This window comes from Hyla sarda, chromosome 2, assembly GCF_029499605.1.
Source record: "Hyla sarda isolate aHylSar1 chromosome 2, aHylSar1.hap1, whole genome shotgun sequence".
Lineage (NCBI taxonomy): Eukaryota > Metazoa > Chordata > Amphibia > Anura > Hylidae > Hyla > Hyla sarda.
The window spans coordinates 80,257,673-80,280,089 of record NC_079190.1 but is presented as its reverse complement, the minus strand read 5'-3'; the positions used below and the strand labels follow the sequence as shown (position 1 = coordinate 80,280,089).

At 47.0% G+C, this 22,417-nt stretch overlaps 1 protein-coding gene across 6 annotated transcripts in view; it reads right to left on the bottom strand.

Moving 5' to 3' along the window:
• The window catches only part of KMT2D (lysine methyltransferase 2D), a 158,098-nt gene extending 136,515 nt beyond the window's left edge, over nt 1-21,583 (bottom strand). For all 6 annotated transcript variants that reach the window (XM_056562215.1, XM_056562216.1, XM_056562217.1 and 3 more), the window contains exon 1: nt 21,104-21,583. The gene's annotated coding sequence lies outside the window, so the exon portion shown is untranslated. The remainder of the gene's footprint in view (nt 1-21,103) is intronic.
• Nucleotides 21,584-22,417: the final 834 nt, after the last annotated feature.

Genomic DNA, 22,417 nt, shown 5'->3' with positions numbered 1-22,417 from the left:
TGTATCCGAAATTTTTACACTCCTTGTATGTAGCAAGTGTTAGAATCCTGACACTTCTAAGGGTGCATTCACATCACAATTTTACCATCCTACTTTTTTTTTACCTTCAAATCGTACAAATCTGCATGACAAGTCGTATCCATTCAGTAATCATATCCAACACATGCATCAGTTTTGATCCGCATCCAAATTAGCACGATTTTAGATCGAGGGTAAAATCGTGGTTGACCACGATTTTTCGCCCAGATTCAAAATTGGATCGAAATCGTGTCAAATTTTTATATTATTATGGCCTATGTAAATCGTATTGAATCGTGTAACTGCTTTCTTGCACAAGATTTCTTTTTACACATGCGCAGTAACGTCTTTAAAAGGAGTTCTCCAACTGAAATCTTTTATCCCCGCTGTGCCCGGGCTGTAAAACTATACATAATAAACTTTCACTTACCTGCCTAAGATCCCCCGTTGTTCCGATATCGCCGCCCATGCTTCGGTCCCGGTCTCTTCCTCTTCCTGCTGGTCGGTGACTTCTCTCTGCGCTCAGCCTATCAGCGGCCACGACAGGACATTGCTGCGGCCACTGATTGTGCTCAGCCTATCAGTGGCCGCAGCAATGTCCCGTCACGGCCGCTGATAGGCTGAGCACAGAGTGAAGTCACCAACCTGCAGGAAGAGGAAGAGACCGGGACGGCGATAATCGGAACAACGGGGGATCGTAGGCAGGTAAATTTAAATTTTATTATGTATAGTTTTACAGCCCGGGCACAGGGAGGGGGGGGGTTAAAAGTTTTAGCTTAGAGAACTCCTTTAAATAAAGTTTATTGCCCTTGACAACATCATATCAATGTTGTCCGATTGTACTGTCTGTTAATCGGATGGTAAAATCGTGATGTGAACCAGGCCTAACACTTTCCAGAGTATTCCGAAGCTACTGCACATGTGTAAATAAAAAAAAAATAATAATTTGTGCAATAAATCTGATGAAACAGCACAGTCACACGATTCAATATGATTTACATAGACCAAAATAACCCAAAAATCAGACACGATTTCAAATCTGGGCAAAAAAAATTAAAAAAAAAATAATAATAGAAAACTTAGTCAACTGCAATTTTACCCCCGACACAAAACCGGATGTGGATCAGAACAGATGCACGTGTTGGATAGCATTACTGAATGGAAATCAATGAATATGCCGTCGCATACAATTTTGTACGATTTGAAGGTAAAAAAAATTGTGACAAGAAGTAGGATGGTAAAATCGTGATGTGAACCCACTTAAGATCAGTGCTCCGTGTAACCCCTACCTTGCTGTGCTACAGCTGTTTCTTGCATTTCTGCTCACATAGCACCTTACAAACCCAGCGCATAAGTAACCCCTTTTTCCCTCCACATGCCCTATACTGTATAAACAACCCCCCCCCCCCAGCAGAGAGTCAGTCTGTTTAGTGAACTTTCACCAGAACTACATCATGGAATAACAGTAAGGACCGAGTGTTGTGCTAGGCAACAAAGGGAAGAAGTTACTGTGTGACTACTACTAAATAACACTTCAGCTCTGGTCCCAGTCAATAAAGTGAAAGGAAGAAATAGCTGTGCACCGTGGAAAGGGCTTAATAGTAGAGCCCAAAATCCTCTAGTCACCACCCTGAAGGGTTGATCCAACAATATTAGGCAGATTTTTTTTATTCTTAGATTTTTATTTTAAATCTTTACCATTCCAGTACTTATCAGCTGCTGTATACTACAGAGCAAGTTGTGTAGTTCTTTTCAGTCTGACCACAGTGCTCTCTGCTGACACCTATGTCCATGTCAGGAACTGCCCAGAGCAGGAGATTTGCTTATTCTCTGGACAGTACCTGGCACAGATAGAGGTGTCAGCTGAGAGCCCTGTGGCCAGAATTGAAAGAACTACACAACTTCCTCTGGAGCATACAGCAACTGATAAGTCTTGGTCAGTGTTTTCCAACCAATGTGCCTGCAACTGTTGCAAAACTACAACTCTCAACATGCCCGGACAGCCAACGGCTGTCCGGGCATGCTGGGAGTTGTAATTTTGCAACAGCTGGAGGCACACTAGTTGGGAAACACTGCTTTGCTTGTTAGATATATTAGTCCCAGAGCCAGCATAAAGTACAGGTTCAGTGATCATTTAAAACAAATAAGGTCATGTAACATAATTGCAGCCATTGGGGGAGATTTATCAAAATCTGTGCAAAAGGAAAAGCTGACCAGTTGCATATATATAGCAACCAGCTATTTTTATTTAAATTTTTTTTTTTTTTGGGGGGGGGGGGGGGGGGGAATAAATTTAAAAATAAAAATAAAAATTAAGGAAGCGATCTGATTGGTTGCTATGGGCAGCCAGTCACTTTTCCTCTGCACAGGTTATGATAAATCTCCCCCAAAGTCCTGTGTGACGTCTCCTATTGCTACAACCTGTCGTACTACAGAGTCAGAATAAACAATGCCCATAAACATACATGTATGCCAGGACATTTCTAAGAGATTATAATAATGAGATTAAGTTGGAAAATAGCATAAATTACCAGAGATCATGATGGAAACATCACAAACCCCATTAAAGGTCATCGTGTGCCTTCAGGGTGTCCATCAGACCAGGTCCAGACACCATTTATGTTGTTCTGCTCCTGTGACTATTACTTGTGCAGATGTGAACAAAAACTACATTTCCTACACAAGAATATCAGGGCTAAATGTAGCGTAGGCCCCTTTCCCACTGCTCCCCGTCAAGAACAGCCGTTAAAGCCACACACACACACACACAAAAGAGAGGGACTTTAACGGCCGTTCTCATGACAAGGAGCAACGGGCAACAACAGGTCCCGACCGCTCCCATTTACTATTATGATGTTTGATGTAATGTCCTTAAAACAAGTCAAAATGAGGCTCAGTTGTGTGTGTGGCCTCCACGTGCCCGTATGACCTCCCTACAATGCCTGGGCATGCTCCTGATGAGATGGTCTCCTGAGGGATGTTCTCCCAGACCTGGACTAAAGCATCCGCCAACCCCTGGACAGTCTGTGGTGCAACGTGGCGTTGGTGGATGGAGAGAGACATGATGTCCCAGATGTGCTCAGATTCAGGTCTGGGGAACGGACGGGGCCAGTCCATAACATCAATGCCTTCTTCTTGCCGGAACTGCTGACACACTCCAGCCACATGAGGTCTAGCATTGTCTCTTGCATTCGGAGGAACCCATGGCCAACCGCACCAGCATATGGTCTCACAAGGGGTCTCAGGATCTCATCTCGGAACTTAATGGCAGCCAGGCTACCTCTGGCAAGCACATGGAGGGCTGTACAGCCCCCCAAAGAAATGCCACCCCACACCATTACTGACCCACCGCCAAACCGGTCATACTGGAGGATGTTGCAGGCAGCAGAACGTTCTCCACGGCATCTCCAGACTCTGTCATGTCTGTCACATGTGCTCAGTGTGAACCTGCTTTCATCTGTGAAGAGCACAGGGCGCCAGTGGTGAATCTGCCAATATTGGTGTTCTCTGGCAAATGCCAAACGTCCTGCACGGTGTTGGGCTGTAAGCACAACCCCCACCTGTGGACGTCGGGCCCTCATAGAGTCTGTTTCTGACCGTTTGAGTGGAAGCATGCACATTTGTGGTCTGCTGGAGGTCATTTTGCAGGGCTCTGGCAGTGCTCCTCCTGCTCCTCCTTGCATAAAGGCGGAGATAGTGGTCCTGCTGCTGGTTTATTGCCCTCCTACGGCCTCCTCCAAGTCTCCTGATGTACTGGCCTGTCTCCTGGTAGCACCTCCATGCTCTGGACGCTACGCTGACAGACCCAGAAAACCTTCTTACCACAGCTCGCATTGATATGCCATCCTGGATGAACTGCACTACCTGAGCCACTTGTGTGGGTCGTAGACTCCATCTTATGCTACCACTAGAGGGAAAGCACCGCCAGCATAGGGCTGGGCGGTATACCGGTTCATACCGAATACAGATTTTTTTTTTTTTCCCCCTCACGATATGAATTTTGCCCCCTCCCCCCCTCGAATGAGTGAATTATCCGCCGCAGCGCGCTGTCCCCACCATCGGGGGAACTAATCATATTTGACCCCGCGAGCGCTATTCTGCTACCCCCCCCATATGAATTATCAGCTGCGCTGATCGTGTCACCCACGTGCGCTCCTCTGCTCATACGATTTGCGGGCCGCTGGCGCTAGAAATCTGTACTACAAATAACGCTGCAAAATAAACAAAACAAACTTTAACTTACCTTCCGACGTGGTCCCTCCTCATGTTCCTGGGGATGGTAACGTCACAGAGCCGTCAGCCTATCACCAGCCGCAGTGATGTCCCGCCCCGGCCGATGATAGGCTGGCGGCTCTGTGACTTTCCCGTCCCAAGGAAACTGCAAGAGGACCACAGCGCAGGACAGTGAAGACGGTAGCAGAGCAACGGGGGAACGTAGGCAGGTTAGTTAAAGTTTATTTTGTTTATTTTTGCAGCCTGGGAAACGTTATTTGTAGTACAGATTTATAGCGCTGCGGCCCGCAACTCAGGAGGATGAGCAGAGGAGCGCACGCGGGTGACATCATGTGGGGACAGCGCAGCTGATAATTGTGGGGGGGGGGGGGGAGGTTGGAGAGAAGCGGCGCCCAGGTCACATGGGGGGGGGGGGCGGGGGCGAATACCGTTAAATACTGTGAAACCGCCATCACTTAAAAAAAATACCGTGATACACGTTTTTGCTTATACCGCCCAGCCCTACGCCAGCATTCAAAAGTGACCACAATATCCGCCAGGAAGCATAGGAACTGAGAAGTGGTCTGTGGTCACCACCTGCAGAACCACTCCTTTATTGGGGGGTGTCTTGCTAATTGCCTATAATTTCCACCTGTTGGCTGTTCCATTTGCACAACAGCATGTGAAATTGATTGTCAATCAGTGTTGCTTCCTGAGTGGACAGTTGTGATCTCACAGAAGTGTCATTGAATTGGAGTTACATTGTGTTTTTTTAAGTGTTCCCTTTATTTTTTTGAACAGTGTATATTACAAAGTTCTTATGTTTACTTGTGCTAAAATTATTCACACACATAGACCCCCATCTTAGGCTATGTTCACACAGCAGAATTTCTGTGCAGAATTCCGCGGCAGCAGAGTCCTGGCGCCCACCGGATTAGTCCACAAAAGAAGCCAAGAAAATGTAATATACAGTTTTGTTGGAAAAAAAAAAAAATATTTTATTTATTCATGTAATTTTCTGCTCACTCTGGGCTAAGTAGTTACGTGGGCGGTAGAGATGAGCGAACTTACAGTGATTCGATTTGTCACGAACTTCTCGGCTCGGCAGTTGATGACTTTTCCTGCGTAAATTAGTTCAGCTTTCAGGTGCTCCGGTGGGCTGGAAAAGGTGGATACAGTCCTAGGAGAGAGTCTCCTAGAGCACCTGAAAGCTGAACTAATTTACGCAGGAAAAGTCATCAACTGCCGAGCCGAGAAGTTCGTGACGAATCGAATTTACTGTAAGTTCGCTCATCTCTAGTGGGCGGTCCAATCCAGTGACTGACTAATTCTCTCTATATTTACACAGCTGCCAATCAGTAAGTAGGACCGCCCACTTGATTAAGTCCAGAAAAAGCAAAAAAAAATTGCATAAATAAAATAGGCGTATTTTTGCGCAACCTCACTCCAGCCCAGTCCACATTGCTTAAAAATCGAAGATATTTAGAACACCTTTTTTTCATAAATTTGTGGGGGGTACGCACAGTAAACAGTATGAAAATTTTGATTTACACAGACAAATGATAAATTACCACATTACATTATTGTTTCCCAACCAGGGTGCTTCTAGCTGTTGCAAAACTACAACTCCCAGCATGCCCGGACAGCCAAAGGCTGTCCTGGCATGCAGGGAGTTGTAGTTTTGAAACAGCTGGAGGCACCCTGGCTGGGAAACACTGCATTCAATCCAAACATTCTCTTTTTATCAAGTACATGCAGATTTGAGCGCTATAAAGTTTCTTCCCATCCAGATATTCAAATCATGTTTTGCATATTTTTGGACACAGACCTCAGCTTTTATGTCAGTAAAAAACGGAAATAAGTGGCTTTCTATAGCTTTTAATGGTAATGTTTGAAGGGGGTGTTTATACAATTTATTTTATATATTGTCGCAAAGCCCAAAAGGGGTCATAAAAGATTTCTGGGGGACATGCTAAAGGGTGTCGCCAATAACAAAGCCTATCCCCTCGCCTGTGGTTTTGTGATTGTTGGGGCCCGACCACTAGAGATTCATTCAAACAACTACGGTACCTGTCACGAAAGGTCTTGTGTATAAAAACTGACTGAATACGCGACCTTGTCACTCATACCAAATAATTCTATAGCTGCGGTCTCCAAACGGTGGACCTACATCTGTTGCAGCATGCTGGGACTTGTAGTACTGCAACATCTGGTGATCCACAGTTTAGAGGCTGCTGCCTTTATAGGTTATTCTGTTTTATTTTACCAAAAAAATTAAATAAATAAAAATCTAACATGTTCATTGATCTAAGATTTGTTTATAGAAAAATAAATAAACTAAAAAGCCTGAATAAACCTGAGGGTATGATCACACCGCCCCCCCTTCTCTTGTTAATTCTATCTGCTAGCATCCTGCCGAAAACGGGATTCAGACGTATACTGGTAACGTGATGAGCAGTGGACTCCTTTCCAGACAAACCCGCCATTTCTAAAGCGCAACAGCCCCCATATAAATAGCGGACATGTCCTGAATGCAGCCACTAGGTGACTGTTCGGCAATAGAAGTGAATGGGGTCCGCAGTGGTCAATAGTATATTGTAGGGTGATGACCAATACGATTAATGGGGGCAGGAAGAGTTTGATCGCACCCTCAGAGCTGCAATTATTCTTTCCCCCCCCCCCCCCACCTTCTTGAAGAGATGAGAGAACACCCTTAAGCGACAAGATTTGTTATTGTAAAGAAGACATGAGAACATTGCAATACTTCCATTAAAATACAGAAAATCTTCACTAGATTGACCACCCTGGTTAAAAGGGGTACTCCGCCCCTAGACATCTTATCCCCTAGCCAAAGGATAGGGGATAAGACGTCTGATCGCTGGGGACCCCCGCGATCTCGCCTGCAGAACCCCAGTTTCTCATGTGCACAGTGAGGATCGCTCTGTGGCTGATGACAGGCAGTGCAGGGGGGCGGAGTATCATGATGTCATGGCCCCGCCCCCTCAATGTAAGTCTATGTGAGGGAAGCTCGTTCCGTGCACCAGATGACAGGGTGCTGCAGGAGAGATCACAGGGGTCCCAGCAGTGGGACCCCCGCGATCAGACATCTTATCCCCTATCCTTTGGGTAGGGGATAAAATGTCTAGGGGCGGAGTACCCCTTTGTGTGAGCCAACCGCTGTACTATTATACATTGGATGTCCACCTGTCAGTGAAGGCAGAAGCTCTTTTTATAAGAACACTAAAACAAGGATTCTCCATGGAAAACCCTGCAGAAAAATCCAGGTTCCATGTAAATTTTGCTGCGCATTCACCAAGAATGTTAAAATCTACACCAATTTCACGATTACATCGGCAATTTCTCTACTAGTCTGCTACAGTAAGGGCTGTATAAGACAACAAGCCACAAGTGAACGATCGCGGGTCTTCTAGATGGGTGCGCGTTTATCAGATGGTTTGAGCGCCATTCATGGCGGGTCACATGATTGCTGGACCATTTGTGGGTCAGTCAGCCACTGGCTGCACAAGTCCTGTTATAAAGGGAAGACGTGCAGCTGATTATTTTTTTGAGAGTCTAAATGGCTCATTCAGCTGATGAAGTGTTTTGTGGGCCGACTTCTTTCCCTATTACACAGGGTGAGGTCAGCCTCTTCGGACCATAACCGTCTCGTGTAACGGCCCTTATCTGCTGCAGGTTTTAGCTGTGCTCCTCTGCAGTATTTTTACATTGGGTGGAATCAAAAGTTAAAAGCGCAAATAAAGGTGCCTAGTTACCACTCATCCCAAAAACAGTTTTGTGCGCAGTGGTACAGGATAGATAAAACGCATTGTCGTCAAATAGGGGAAAAGCCACTGTAAACTTCCCACGGGGAGGGAGTATAGTAGGCCTCAATAGCCAAACAGATCCCTGCTTATACAGGGGGTTAACATGCTCCCTTACTGGGGAGAGCCGGCGTGCCGTGCAGGAGATTGTGAGGGGTCCGATCGGTCGGACCCCCGCAATCTGACACTTTGGATAGGGGATAAGTTTTACTGCACCCCAGTACTCTAAGGGTGCATTCCCACCTGGCATATACGCAGCGTATTTCACACTGCGCGAAATTTGCGTCAGCAGCGGGAAATGCGCTGCGTATTCCTTGCTCGCTATACACACAGGGCTTTCCGGATGCAGTCCTATGCCTGTAGTGAGTTTTGGAGGCGGGGCCGTGTCGGCATGACTGACGCGCTGCTCCGCCTCCAAAACACACTACACGCATAGGACTGCTTCCGGAAAGCCCTGTGTGTATATAGTGAGCACGGAATATGCAGCGTATTTCCCGCTGCTGCCGCAAATCTTGCACAGCATGAAATACGCTGCGTATACGCCAGGTGGGAACGCACCCTAACAGTACTTTAACTTCTACTTTTTGTTTCCTTTTCAAGTGTATAAAATGTAAGGCTAGGTTCACACTGTGGAATCTCCAGATGGAAAATTTCCGCCCGGAGATTCTGAGTGCGGCCAGAGTCGACTAGGCCCGCGCAGACATTGCGGTCCCCGATAGACTGCGAGGATATCGGCCTGAAGAATGAGCAACGCCATTCTTCAGGCAGATATTTTAAAGCGGATTTTCCGTTCACAAATTCCGCAGTGTGAATTTGTGAACGGAAAACCCATTCACTAGGCTTGTGCATTTTAGCAAGCAGAATTTCTGCCCGCAATTTCAGGGGGCTATTTGTTTTTGCGGGTTTTCCGCTACGTATTTGAAGGGGGGCAGGCTCTTCTCAGCTGTCTGCAGCAGTTTTTCCACGGAGGAATTTACGCTGCGGAAAATCCGCCGCAAGCCCCATTGAAGTCAGGAGGGACTGCAGCGGATTTTCCCCAGCATAAATTCCGCCGCGGAAAATCTGCTACGGATAGCCGAGAAGAGCCCGCTCACTTTCAAATACGCAAACCCGCAAGAACAAATAGCGCCCTCAAAGCGGAATTGCCGGCAGAGATTCCGTAGTCTGAACCTAGCCTAAAAAAGTTACAGCAGAATCAGTTTCCAATAATGTTGTATAACAAAATGTTTAAAATTGCAGAGTGTGTTTTTTTTTTTTAGTTTTTTTTTTTGGGGGGGGGGGGGGTTGCAGCACACAGCAGCATAGTGGAGTAGGTTTCTGCACAGAGAAAATAAACGTACTGTGATGGAAAACGATACAAAAATGCAGCGAGAACGCATCCTTGGAACAAAATATCACAGTGGTCATGTTGCGGTAACAAAATTGGTGAAAAAATAAAAAAAAAATCACTAAAAAACACAAAGGAAAGAGATCATACTGCTTGTTACCCTTTTAGAGAATAAAAGCTCAAGCCTGGCACACAATAAACCGATGCAATCTAATGGCTGGTGAACTGTAAACTGACAAGATGGCAACATAAACGCTCCTCTCTGCCCAATGAAACCGAGAGGGAAGGATTTTAATCATAGACACAGTAGAGAAGGCCCATCTGTCCAGTTCTCGTATTCTTGTAGCTCCATACAGACGGCACCGAGTAGATTCTAGAGTGCGTTTCCCAACCAAGGTGCCTCCAGCTGTTGCAAAACTACAACTCCCAGCATGCCCCGGACAGCCGAAGGCTGTCCGGGCATGCTGGGGAGTTGTAGTTTTGCAACAGCTGGAGACACCTTGGTTGGGAAACGCACTCTAGAGCTATCAAGGAGTACATGCTCATAGCATATAGATTCCAATTCTTATTTCACGTGGCAGATTATAAGGGTCTATTCACACTACACGTTAGCTGCAGTTATGATTTTTTACGAGACAACTGTGTAATATTGTAGTTTATTTCTTTTTTAGGTTTAAAGGAGTAGTCCAGTGGTGAACAACTTCTCCCCTATCCTAAGGATAGGGGATAAGTTTGTGATCGCGGGGGGTCCGACCGCTGGGGCCCCCTGCGATCTCCTGTACGGAGCCCCGACAGCCCGCGGGAAGGGGGCGTGTCGACCTCCGCACGAAGCGACGGCCGACACGCCCCCTCAATACAATTCTATGGCAGAGCCGGAGCACTGCCTTCAGCAATCTCCGGCTCTGCCATAGAGATGTATTGAGGGGGGCGTGTCGGCCGCCGCTTCGTGCGGGGGTCGACACCCGCTATCTGGCCGGAGAGCCTGGCCCCCGTACAGAGAGATCGCAGGGGGCCCCAGCGGTCGGACCCCCGCGATCTCAAACTTATCCCCTATCCTTAGGATAGGGGGATACGTTTTTCACCACTGGACTACCACTTTAAATAAATATCAGAGCAAAATCGGCCGTATGAACACAGCCTGAAAGGGGAGGCGTAACCTGGTTGGTTACTATAAGAAACTTTAGTTTTTTTGTCTTCTACTACTATTTTTTTTATATTTGCAGTCCATCATACGGATAAAAATTTGGGCTCAAGTCCTGCAGGAACGCGTGGGAACTGAAGAGGAAGATTTACGAAAACCTGTGCAGAGGAAAATTTGCCTAGTGGCCTATAGCAACCAATCAGATCGCTTCTTTCATTTTTAACAAGACCTCTGCAAAATGAAAGAAGGGATCTGATTGGTTGCTATGGGCAACTTTTTCTTTGCACAGGATTTGATAAATCTCCCCCTGAGTTCCTGCACCAAGAATACAGTTCCTCCATTAGCAGGAGTCCTGCAGGACCAGCCCTTGAGTGGAAGGGTACATTCACACGTGCGGATTAACAGAGTATTTTACGCTGCAGCTCCGCCGCTGAAGGACCTCTGTATGGTGCCCTTAAAGGGGTTCCCCGGTGCTTAGACATCTTATCCCCTATCCAAAAGGATAGGGGATAAGATGCCTGATCGTGGAGTCCCGCTGCTGGGGACCCGTGATCATGCACGCGGCACCCCGTTTGTAATCAGTCCCCGGAGCGTGTTCGCTCCGGGTCTGATTACCGGCGACCACAGGGCCGACGGCGTGTGACGTCACTCCTCCGCCCCCGTGTGACGTCACGCTCCGCCCCTCAATGCAAGCCTACGGGAGGGGGCGTGATAACTGTCACGCCCCCTCCCATAGACTTGCATTGAGGGGCGTAGTGTGTCCCAGCGGCGGGACTCCCGCGATCAAGCATCTTATCCCCTATCCTTTGGAGAACCCCTTTAAATGTGCCTGCTCGGAGCGGCAATACGCCGCTCAGAGCAGACACACTGCGATGAGCGAGGCGCCGTGCATGCGCGGTGTAGTCGCACACATCGCAGCCGCTTCCCCTGCTCAATGAGCTAGGCAGAGAGCTGCCGCGATGTGCGAGTATACTGCGCATGTGCGTGGCGACTCGCACATCGCAGTGTGTTTGTGTGTAGCTCCGAGCAGGCACATATAAAGGCAGCATATAGGAGGTCCTTTAGCAGCGGATCCTCAGTGAAATACGCTGTGAAAATCCACACGTGTGAACGTACCCGAAGAGTTCCCACGCTTTTTTATTTTTTTTAACCCAGGACTTGACCCCTGATCAAAATGCTGCCAACACCTAAACTACCGCCAACTATTGTCATCAAGATTCACTGCAAACATCGGGCCTAAAATTATTTTTGCCTTTTCCTCACAAGTGGTGGTGGGACGTGTTTGACTGCGGACCAGTGCCACAGGCTGTTCAGGCAATACTGGGAGTTGTAGTTTTGCAACAGCTGAAGATGCGTTGGGAAAAGACGCGTTAAAAGTAGATCTTTTCCAAAAAGTTAGTTGAAAAAGATAGATAAATTCTTTTGCAAATAAAGATGTATTTTCTGCAGGAAATCAAAGCAAAAGCCACACAAAATTCTGCATGGACTCATGATTATTTTTATTGTAGAGATCATCCAATGGCTAAATGCACATCAGACAGATTGGCTGCAGATTGTCCACACATAAAAATGTACAAGGAAAATCCACAGTAGATGTGATTCTTCCAATCTACACAGCCAAAATATTCTGGACTTAAAGGGGGAGATTTATCAAAACCTGTCCAGAGGAAAAGTTGCCCAGTTGCCCATAGCAACCAGATTGCTTCTTTCATTTTTCAGAGGCCTTTTCAGAAATGAAAGAAGTGATCTGATTGGTTGCTAAGGGCAACTTTTCCTTTGCACAGGTTTTGATAAATCTCCCCCAAATTGCTCTGCATTGGGGATTTTCTGTAGCAAGTCAATTTAAATTGTGGATTTGTCACAAATTTTCACAGCTAAATATGCAGCATTTCTGCACCAAATCGAAAGGAGATTTGCTGCTAACATTCTGCAAGTAATCTTTCTAGTTAATATTTTTGCAGAAAAAATTTCAGCGGTGGAATGCACGGTGGACTGCAGAATCCCAATAAGATTAATAGGCATTAAAAGAGGTACTCCACTGCTCAGCTTTTGGAACAAACTGTTCCGAACGCTAAAGCCGGCGCAGGGAGCTCGTGATGTCATAGCCCTGCCCCTTCATGATGTCACACTCCATCCCCTCAATACAAGTCTATGGGAGGGGGCGTGACAGCCGTCACGCCCCCTCCCATAGACTTGCATTGAGGGGGTGGGGCGTGACATGACGCCCCCTCCCATAGACTTGCATGGAGGGAACAGAGCGTGATGTCATGAGGGGGCGGGGATATGACATCACAAGCTCCCGGCACCGGCTCCAGCGTTTAAAACAGTTTGTTCCAGACGCTGAGCAGAGAATTACCCCTTTAAATTATGGCGGCGTTAAAAAAAAAAAAAAAAAAATTTTAAATTTGAAAATAATTTGACCCCTGCAGTACCCAACCAAAATAAGTTCCAACGGTACCCACCTGTTTAAACACTAAAATATATACACACACACACATATTTTCTCCCTACTATAAGCATCCTCATTTTATGTAATAACAGTCTCAAATGCCTTAGAAAAGTCCAAAACACAATATCCACAGTCCTACAAAACAAAAAAAAAAAAAAAACTATAATAAATAATTATTATAATGCATTTATATCTCAATAGGGATATTATGCTTGATAATGGCGGTGTGATACAGGCGAAATGTCGCATTGTTTGACATGGGTCAATAAGCCACTGTTGGCGTTTTACTCCATTTGGGGGCGCTGCTGGATTTTTTCCTGTGGATCTCTGCATACAGTTTGGAACTGGGACCGTGTTTCCTGCCTGCACCCCGCTACTTCATTATCCACTTGGTGTGCTGCCTCCCCACTTCTGTTTGGATCAATAGGGATCTAGATATCACAGAATATAAAATACAAAACTCATGGGACCCAGACGGCAGGAATTAGAGGCGGTGCAGCACTTCTTGTTGGGTTAATCAGTTGACATTTAATGCAGAATTTACATGGTCCCTACTCATGTCATCTGGAATGGGTTTTTCCTGTGTAAATATACGGGAGAAGAAGGTACTTAGTAGATTGGCCTCCTACTCATCCTCCTCCACCATTATACCCAGATTATTTTTGAGGGGGACGGACAACAAGTTTATATAGGTAAAAAATATTTTTGGGGTCTGCATTCTGTGCCAATCGATCCCTGTCAAAATCTTTGCAGCCGCGGTCTTTTACACAATTTAACTTTCTTCTCATACATTTTTAATGATTCTTTACTACCTTCTTGTTTTAGTAGTTTAAACGCTTTCATTATAGACCCTTATGGCTTTAGCCTGTTTCTAACATTCGTTTATTCCTAAGGGACATATTGTCCACTGAACCTATTTAGGATACTCTGCAAAGTGTCCCATTGAACATGTACTTTTACCATTCTCCCAGTTTAAGCCTCGAATGTTTGTTTTGTTTTATAGTTGTTGACAGGTTGCCTTCACGAAGTTTTGCATTTTTTTGTAGCTCCTCTACTAAACATCTTATTAAAGGATATCGGAAAACTTCTGATGTGGTTACTATTAGGGATCGACCGATTATCGGTATGGCCGATATTATCGGCCTATAATCACGATTTTGGGCATTATCGGCAATTACCTTGCCGATAATGCCCCGCCCCCCGCACCGCGACCGAGCCCCCCCGACCCGCCTAAGGGGCCACCGCACCGCGTCGCACCCCCCACCGTAGTGCTGGGCGGTATACAGGTATGGATTTTTGCCCATACCGCTATACCGGTCGGGCCCCTCCCCCACCCTCCGAGTCAATAAAAAAAAAATTAAACTTACCCGTAATGGGGGGGGTCCGGGCCATCCATCGTTCCTGTAGTGTCCGGGGGCATTCCAGGTGAAGAGTGAACCGGTCCGGGCTGTCCTTCTCCGGTGGTCATCTTCTCCACTCCGGGCAGGCTCCGGCCTAGTACGCTGCATAGACGCCGCTACGCCGTGACGTCAGATGCGTCGCTGCGCACGGGCGTCACTGCGCAGCGGCTTCTATGCAGCGTACTAGGCCGGAGCCTGCCCGGAGTGGAGAAGATGACCGCCGGAGAAGGACAGCCCAGACCGGTTCACCCTTCACCTGGAATGCCCCCGGACACTACAGGAACGATGGATGGCCCAGACCACCCTGACAGGTAGGGGGAGAGAAGCGGGTGGTGGCGGCGCCGGCGGCCTATGGCACCGCAAAAGCCACTGCAGTGCATTGATTTAAAGCGCCGCTTTAAATCAATGATCTGCAGCGGTGTAGCGGGGGGATAAATAGCCGATAACTTATACCGGAATATCGGTATATCGGCCCTAACCTCCACCGATTATCGGTATCGGCCCTAAAAAAACGATATCGGTCGATCCCTAGTTATTATTACATAGGTGACCCCTATTTCTACTCTTCAAAATATACAAGCTTTGTTAAACTTCGCTAAGCGCAAAAAATTTAACTTTAATAGGTTGAGTGGGAAAAGTGGCTGCCAGGTGTCTCCGGTGCCACTTCTGACAAGTTCAGACATTGTAAATCCAAATAATTTACAGTACAATGCATATGGATGCATATCAAAACCCCTATGTACCCCTTAGGGCCCATCCATGCCATGGATATTCTGCTCAGATCTCAATGGGATTCTGTTGCTCAATGCTCTTTTCAGAAAATCAGTAGCAAAAATTATAATGTGGATCAGGATTCCAATGAAAGAACAAACATGTTCATTCTTTCCTTGGAATTCTGACGAAAAAAGGACATTCTCAATTGGACTTTAAATTCCAGGGGTTAACTTCCTCGGCAAGTTCTGTGTGAAGTTAACCGAGTCTTGGTGACATTTATCTGCTGACGGAATTCAGCGAGGAAATTCCTTACTGAATTTCCGTAGTGTGCATGGGCCTTAAGTCTGCACAGAAGTCAGAGAATGCTGAGATTTTACATTCACACCATGTTTTGGGGATACAGCTGCCAGATCCAGTCACTAGTGACTCCGGTCGGCTCCTTTGTGCACTGTATCTGACTTGTCCAAGATTAAAGGGGTTATCCAGCTTATGAAAATGTATCCATATAAATAAAGGATAGGATGAGTGTCAGATCGCAGGGGGTCCGATCACGGCAACCCTCCACAAAGCGGGGTTCAGCACGCTCCATCCATCCATCTCTATGGGAGAGCCGAAGCACTGTGTTCGGGTATGTCCAGCTCTCCCAAAGAGATGAATGGATGGGGCATGTTGACCACTGTGTGGTGGTCGACACAGCTTCATTCACAGGTAGGGCAGGGGAAGGAAAAATAAAACATTGTGGGGGTCCCAGCGGCTGAACCCCCCCCCCCCCCCCTCAATCTGACACTTCTCCCCATCCTATGGATACAGGATACATTTGTGTTAGGCTGGGTTCACACCACGTTTTTGCAATTCAGTTCCCGTATGTTTTATATTTGAAAACCGTACGGAACCATATTGAAAACTGTACGCATTGACTCTCCATTGAAAACCGTATGCCAAACAATGCATCCGGTGGTGTCCGTTTTGTCTGGTTGAAAAACCGTAATGGGACTGTCTACAGTTATTTTTAACATAGGAGTTAATGGGAACCATACAGAACCGTATGTGCGTACGGTTCCATTCGGTTTGCACTAGGGATCGACCAATCACAATTTTGGGCATTATCTTGAAAAAACGGATGCAGCCGGACATCATTTTTCAAACCGTATACGGGTTAAAATTTGTACAAACGTTTTTATACAGTTTAGTCAGGTTTTGAGGAATCAGTTTTTCATCAAAAACCTGTTACGGGAACTGTATTGCAAAAACGTGGTGGGAACCCAGCCTGAGGCTGGGTTTCCACTACGTTTTCTCCCATACGGGAGCGCATACGGCGTGGGGGGGGGGGGGGGGTGTGGGGGGGAGCTGAAACCTCGCTCTCCCGTATGCCTTTCTATGCGCTCCCGTATGTAATTCATTTCTATGAGCCGGCCGGAGTGAAACGTTTGGTCGGCTCATTTTTGCGCCGTATGCGCTTTTACAACCGGACCTCAAACCGTGGTTGACCACAGTTTTAGGTCTGGGGAAAAAGCGCATACGGCGCAAAAATGAGCCGACCGGACATTTCACTCCGGCCGGCTCATAGAAATGAATGACATACGGGAGCGCATACGAAGGCATACGGGAGCGCAAGGTTTCAGCTCCCCCCTGCCGTATGCGCTCCTGTATGGGAGAAAACGTAGTGGGAACCCAGCCTAAGCTGGATTACTCCTTAAAGCGACAAAAATATAAAAAAATTAAAATAAATAAATAAATGCTTACAAATTCTTTGATAAATCTCCACTCCTTGTTCGTGGGTCACACATGAAAAATGGAGGTAAAGGGTGAATGATCCAGCAGCCCATGCAGCCCTGCGCAATAGTGGCTGTGTGTAGTAGGTTCAGGAAACGAGCACCAATTGACTTGATAGGTCAGCCAGTGTAATACAACCACTCTCAGGCCATGTTCACATGGGGGAATGTCCGCACGGAAAATCTCTGTATCGACATTCCCCTGACAGCGGAGTGCCGGCTTTACATGTCTGCGCTAGGACTGCCCAGAAATGCGCCGTCTCATAGACAATGCATTTCTGTGCAGAGTTGGCAGAAAGAATAGACATGTCTATTCTGTCTTCGGACACCCGAATTTGAATATAGCCTATATACCTAGCCCCCCCAGCGCATTTATAATATGCCCCCCCCAGCGCATTAATAAAGATATGACCCCCGCAAGCATATATATATATATATATATATATATATATATATATATATATATATATATATATATATATATATATATATATATATACACACACACACACACACACACACACACCCCAACCCCCCCGCCACCACATTATATATACACATATATTATACCTCTGCAGCACATTAATACAGACATGACCCCCGCGAGCGCGTAGTAAAATATATATATATTTATATTAGTCCTGCCGGCGCATTAATAAAGACATGACCCCCGCCAACGCGCATATATATCTACCCCCGCAGCGCATTTGTCATAATATGCCACTGCAGCGCTATGAATGAGAAGTATTTCTATCAGCAGCGCCCAGTCCCAGCAGCTGGCTCCCGGCTCTATGCGCTGCTGATAGATATACTTTTTTCATACATAGCGCTGCAGGGGTATATGTATAAAGATACGCTGGGGGGCACAGACATACAGCGTTATCTGCCCCCCACAGCGCTTCTATATACATATGCCGCCGCAGTGCTATGTATGAAAAGTATATCTATCAGCATCATCGGGCTGGCCGGCTGCTGGCACTATGCACTCCCGAATAGAAATACTTTTCATTCATAGCGCTGCAGGGGAGAGATATATATATATATATATACACACACACACACACGCTGGCGGGGGTATAAATGTAGAAATGCACTGTCGGGGGTCATATGTTTATTAATGCGCTGCAGGGGTATATATACTATCCAGAAAGAGGACTGCACCTCCAATAAATGTTTGCGGGTGCAAGCTGGTCAGGCCTGGGTCAGAGGCCCCCACAGATAACCAGTCCAACAAAAGCAGCAGCACACCAGGTTAGATGAATGCGTGTCAAGCTTTATTCATCAGATGCCGCAACATTTCAACCATCTCACGTGGTCTTTGTCAAGCAAGTAAGGTGTGTATGTATGTATATCAAAATAAATGTGCTTGCGGGGGTCATATCTTTATTAATGCGCTGTGGGGGGCATAGTATAAATGCACTGGGGAGCTAGATATATAGGCTATTATGTCTGCCCCCCCCCCCCCCTGCAGCGCTATCTTGCCCCCCCCCCCCCCCAGCGCTTTTAATATAGATATGGCCCCCTGCTACTCACAATGTTCATTTTAAAAACCCCACCGGGAGCCCTGAATGGCTCCTCAGTACTGGCCATTCAGGGCTCCCTGGGGGGGGGGGAGGGGATTTAAAAATGAAAGTTAAAACACACGATACATGGCAGGGTTCCGGACCGTGCCACCCGCTCCCCTGTTTAATAATTTCGGATCACATCGGGTCTCAGAAGTTAGACTGGGTGCGATCAATCCCTCAGCCCCTGTACTACAACCCCCATCAAGGAACAGATTGTTCCATGATGGGGGTTGTATTACCAACACTAATGTAGCCTCCCCAGCTGTCTGCAGACTACCGTAGCCGGGAACTACTACTCCCATCATGGAAACAAGTCTGTTCCATGATGGGAGTAGTAGTATTCCCGACTGTGGGAGTCTGTAGGTAGAGTGTTCGGCCATACATGAGGGATGGATAACGGGCCTTAACGGATTAATATTTATTCAGCCGTTCACACCTGTTATTTAATCCATTTTTACACAGAAAACAAATGTTTAATAAGGGATGAATACGATAGTGTGAATGGAGCCTTATTATTCACATTACTTCTCCCAAAGAGGTTTTTCCTAAAAGGCTGAAAGTGTAAAACAACAAGATACAATGTTGCAAACTTTGTAAACAAAAACAGAGATTTCAACTGTTGACAGTAATAAATTCATCACAAATCCCACACAACACATCCCCATGTACACAACAAGAAGGGGAACCCTACAGAGCACCAGCGGTTACAAAACTACAACTCCCATTGTGCCATGTCAGGGCATGATGGGGGTTGTAGGTTTGAAACAGCTGTATTGGAAAATAGTGAAGTGTTTTCCAAACAGTGCACCTGCAGCTGTGGAAAAACTACAACTCCTAGCATGCCTGACAGCTGTTGGCTGTCCGGGCATATTGGGAGTTGTAGTTTTGCAACAGCTGAAAACATTGACCTAGATCCGAATCTGTCAGGGCATAATGGGGGATATAGTTCTGCAACAGCTATATAGGAAAACACTGATCTAGATCAGCGGTCTTCAAACTGTGGCCCTCCAGATGTTGCAAAACTACAACTCCCAGCATGCCTGGACAGCCAACGGCTGTCCGGGCATGCTGGGAATTGTAGTTTTGCAACATCTGGAGGGCCACAGTTTGAAGACCACTGATCTAGATCGTCGAGAGTCGGGGACTATGCTGAAGCTGTCAGAATGATGGGAGTTGCAGTTTTGCAACAGCTGGAGGCGCATTGTTTGGAAAACACTGACATATCAGAAGCTGTCAGGGCGTAATGGGGGTCATAGTTCTGCAACAGCTACATTGGAAAACAGTAGCCTAGATCATTGATAGTCGGGTTGATTCTGAAGCTGTCAAAGAATGATGGGAGTTGTGGTCGAGCAGCAGCTGGAGAGCCAGAATGGGGAACTGTGACCTAAATCATTATCAACTGGAGACTACACAAAAGCTGTCAAGGTATGATGGGAGTTGTAGTTGTGCAACAGCTGGAGAGCTACAAGCTAGGGATCAGTTACCTGAATCACCACTGAAATTATCAGGGCATGATGAGAGTTGTGATTTAGAGAGCTGCAGGTTGCTATAAGTGACCTAGATCAGTGGTCTCCAATGTGCAGCCCCCAGATTTTGCAAAACTACAGCCGGACAGGAGACTACACTGTTATTGTCAGGGCATGATGGAGGGTGTAGTTTTCCCACAGCAGTAATGGAAAACCACAAACTAGATCAGTGTTTTCCAAACAGTGCACCTCCAGCTGTTGCAAAACAACAACTCCTAGCATGCCATTGGCTGTCCGGGCATATTGGGAGTTGTAGTTTTGCAAAAGCTGGATGCACCCCGTTTGGAAAACATTGACCTAGATCAGTGGTCTCCAACCTGCGGACCTCCAGATGTTGCAAAACTACAACTCTCAGCATGCCTGGACAGCCAACGGCTGTCCGGGCATGCTGGGAGTTGTAGTTTTGCAACGGCTGTCCGGGCTGTCCGGGCATGCTGGGAGTTGTAGTTTTGCAACATCTGGAGGTCCGCAGGTTGGAGACCACTGACCTAGATCATCAATAGTTGGGGACTAAGCTGAAGCTGTCAGAGAATGATGGGAGTTGTAGTTTTTCAACAGCTGAAGAGCCACAGGTTGGGGGGGGGGGGGGGGGGGGGGGGAGAATAAAAACAGCAGGTACAGAGAACCATGCCCAGCACATGGCACCAGAACACAAAGACCTGCAGAGTTCTGCCCATGTATACATGGCACCTTCCATGCCCACAAGTGACCCTATATCCATGGAGCTTTGTTACACATAGGCAATATATATATATCATACACAGAAAACGATGGCGGTGACAATGTGAACAGTTCCCAAAAGACTGGCACCGGTCACCACTTGAAAAATCGCTAAATAACTCAAAAAGTAAAATACAAAAATTAGATATATATTTAAATATTGTTATAAATTTTGCTTAAAAAAAAAAAATTTATAAAATAAAAAAAATAAAACAACAAGAAATAAATGAAACTAATGGTGTGCCCCCTGCAGTGCACACATGTCAGCCGGTGCCCAGGCCTCAGCCCGGGTGGCACACTGGCATTGTACTGACGTGGGGAAGTGATCGGGCCGCGGCGACAAATCCGCCCAGGCCGAGGAGGGGGCGCACAAAAGAGGCGAAACACACAGCACCCAGCCGGTCCCCCCGCCTCCCCCCAGCCGTGCCCGCCTCTCACCTCTACAGTGGCCGGGGCAGCATCTCACCCCGTCACCCGATACTACGCCCGGGAGTTTAGGGGCAGCGGGGGAGCAATGGACCCCAGGGTGCAGCTATGGCCTCCCCGGCCTTCCTTACTCCATGCCCCGGCCCCGCTGCTTCCCGATCTCCTCTCTCCCTCGCCGCTCTCTTCCTGGGTCTCCCAGTCGCTCAGCTCACAATTCAGTCGCCATTTTTTCCTTTTGCCCGGAGATAAAATAGTCCAGTCGAGCCGGGATGTCCCCGATCCGTAGCGCTCAGGCCGCAGCAGCAGCAGGCCCCCCCCTCCCGGCACACACAGGGGAGAAACAGCCCGGAAGCAGGGGGAAGGCGGCAGAGGAGGGCGGAGCCAATGTCTTTGTCGGTGTATCCGGTTGGCGGATTTCGTTGCTCTTTCCCAGCACCGGGTCTTTATTAGAGCTGCGGCAGCGGAGGAGTAGGAGGAGGGATACGCGCGACCGCTCGGGATGTGACTGTGCAGTGACGCGGCTCCGCACAGGATGCTTCCGCCGTGCGGTTAACTGCTTCGCTGCCGGGCTTTAGTGAGAGAGACCACGTGGGAAACAGAAAGGGGTGGTGGGGGATGCCGGGTGTCCTTCCAGAAATGGTGGCGGGAGGTGGCGATAACAACAACAATAATAAAAACAATAACATGGAGGCCTGTGCTGTGGTTCTCGGTGTAGGGTGTACCTGGGTACAGGTGTTCTGCGGCCATCCGGGAGGGCACAGCCCGGGCACAGTCCTTCAGGCGTCCTTCTCGGCGAACTTGTTGAGTGTGATTTCAGCCTCACCGAGTTCTGGGAAAGCTGGATGACTGCGTATGTGGCCGCCATACGGCTCTCACCCCGCTGTCCCAACTCTGATAAACTTCTCAGGGGCCGCAGATTTACAGTTCAGGACCTGAGGAAAGATGGATTCATATTGGGGGGTCACGGAGGTCATCAGGACCTAACCTCGTCCTTCCTACAGGCGGATGATGGGGCTCAGTTTAGGTTTTACTGCTACACATCACAACCCAAAATGAATGCACACAGTGACATCACAATATGACGATAATATACACAATGACATCACAATATGATGATAATATTCACAATGACATCACAATATGATGATAATATTCACAATGACATCACAATATGATGATAATATACACAATGACATCACAATATGATGATAATATTCACAATGACATCACAATATGATGATAATATACACAATGACATCACAATACAATGATAATATTCACAATGACATCACAATAAGACCATAATATACACAATGACATCACAAT